A 2,782-nucleotide genomic window follows, 5' to 3' on the forward strand; every position below is an offset into this window, starting at 1 on the left:
GGGATTTAAAACAAAAAGTAAATGCCTTTAAATGGCGACAAACCAAGGCTCCAGTAAGGAATCTTCACTCTGCCCATCCGGGCAAGGGGAGCCACATGTTGAGGGGATGGGGAGGGAAAGGGTCCCCCCTGCCGTCCTTCCAGGCGTGTCTCTTGGCCAGCTCTGAATCCCCCATTACCTCACAGCTGTTTGACACTAGTCCCAGAAGGCGAGTTCCCAGAACAGGAGGAGCAGCCTCAGCCACAGAGTCAGCCTTGGGTCACCAGGGATCAGAGGCCCACATGAATCCTGGAAAGGACGGCTGGCCCGGGAACACACCATCCGGAGAAACTCAAAATCTCTAATCCCATGACTTTTCTCTTCCTGCTACACGATGATCCTTTGAGCAACTCTGCAGGAGCCCCAGGCTTTCCCCCTCCCTTGCATGGGAAGAGGCCCCGAAGAGGGCGTGTGGCTGCCCTAGGAGCCTCTGCCGCCTACAGGCGGAAGGCTGATGGTGCAAGGAACTTCCCAGTGAAAATCCACCCCTCTCAGGGCCGGGTCTGGGCATTATCTCAAATGGACCTCACAACCCCAAAAGATGGGGAAAGCAAATGCAGACAGCTGGACAAACAGGGTTGGGACAAGTGAACATATGGGGAGGGAAGTGACTGAAACTTTACATACCCAGGGTGGCCTTTCCTCTCCAACCTGCATCCCATCTTCTGGTAGGAGGATGCATCACTGAACTGCGGCTGTGTATGCTACAATGCAACATCCCTAGTATCAGTCACCCACTGAAGCTTTACAACAGACATCCCCACAAATCATTCTGAAGTGACCCAAGTTCACCTGCTGGCTTTACAACATTTAGAAATGTTCTAAGCCCCCCTTCACTCTTGAAGTTTCCTCCACAGTTGGTTTCCCACTTGACTTTCCTCCCACATGGAAGCTGCCTTCCCTTTGATTGGGGATCTGCACCCCAATCAGCACAGGCTCTGTAATGTGTGGGACACGCCAGCATCCGGCACTGCCTTGCCTTCATGTTGGGCGAGGATGGGTTGCCTCTCCCACCAGTCCACCTGGTTCTTCAGGAACACCAAGCACGAGATGGCACAAAGGCAGTGATTGCTCTGACAGATGGTAGAGGGAAAGGACTAGAAACACCTCATCTACTCACAACTGCATGGTTTTGTGAACACCATCAGACCCAATTGGGACTCCAAGATTATCCTTGAAACCAAGATAATTCAGATGCACACCTGAAATTGTGCCCAGAACTGTACTTGAAATCACTGGTAAAAAATTTTGAGGGGTACCTAAAGAATTGCTACACTCAGCATGTGGGGCCAGGACTCAAAACCCATGTACTGGCTGCTTATTTACCACCCAGACACCGACCCAAAGTGCAACAAGCTCCTCCCCCCACCCAAGCTTTGAAGCATGGTGGGCTCCTTACACCCGTGTGACCCAGGGCCACTAAGTCACCCACCCAAACCACACATTGTGCTACTCTGAACAGTATGGGAGTGACAGGTAAGTGGGAGACAAATATGCTCAGGAACCCAAATCAGAGTCGTACTACTTTATTCATTTTGTGCACCATGCTTCCCAAATGTGATTGAAGAAGGTACCGTCTGGCCCGTTTAGTAAACTTAGGTACCTGGCTAATTTTAAAGTGGCAGATGGGGAGGTGACACTTCCGATGCCAATGAAAGAAAAATGCTCCCAATGGTGTTCAAATATCAGTGTTCTGCAACCCTCATACCAGTTACAACTAATTAAAGAACAGAGAATAAACATGGTGGGTAAACCTCTCACAGTCTCCAAGTCTCTTCCCAATAGTTAACTACAAAGGTTAAGATGTGAAACTTCACAGGGGAACATGGCAGGCACTACCTTAAGTGCTCGGTCATCACCAAATATAGGATAGACACATCTTTTCTGAGCCGGTCAAAAAATGCAAACCTGAATCAAACCATGAGCAGATCTGAGGACCTTCCAAAAAACTGGCCATTAATAGTCTCAAGAGACATGAATATTAGAACAGAGGCCAGGAAGATGTGGACAGAGACCTTGAAGCCCTCACCACCATCAAGAGCGAGCACCAACTGCAGTTCTGGGGCAACTTGGGCCTTGTTTTCCACAAAAACACTCCATGTGGTAACATGATTATTTTATTATACACTTTATAAAAAGTCCACACACACACACACACACACACACACACACACACACACACACACACACACACACACACCCTATTGTCAGGGAAGGGATTCACATCTTTCTTAATGTAGAATGGCCATCTTCTAAAATAGGCCGTATTATTTGTTTTTTATAACCTTAAGATACTTCTCTCCCCTCAAATATTTACCAAACTACCAAAAAATGAAGCTGCAAATGGTATATAAAGACAAATGAGATCTTGCTCCTGTTACAGTGCAATCACTTAAGGTGACTGAAGAACCATAAGAAGGGAGAAAAAAAAATCACCTTAATTAAGGAATGGAATGTCTGTTACCTGTAACAAGCAGCTGACTTATTTGCTGTAATTGGCACCTACTCCAAATTGTAGGGACATGGGCACATGAAACAGTGAGACAACATGTGCCAGGCAACTGCTTATACTTGTTTCCAGAAGGCACATGTTTCCTGCACTCTTTAAGAACTAAAGACAAATTTCCAGGAGAACCCAGCATTTAGATTCTGCCCACTTTGAGGTATTAAATGCATAAGGAAAGGATCAGTTACGTCCAAGTAGCATGCAATAGAAGTATTTTTAAACCAACATGGTTAAGTG

This window comes from Lynx rufus, unplaced genomic scaffold (assembly GCF_022079265.1).
Source record: "Lynx rufus isolate CCGP_SWC_20201006 ecotype Redwood Valley unplaced genomic scaffold, mLynRuf1.p SCAF_8, whole genome shotgun sequence".
Taxonomy (NCBI): Eukaryota; Metazoa; Chordata; class Mammalia; order Carnivora; family Felidae; genus Lynx; species Lynx rufus.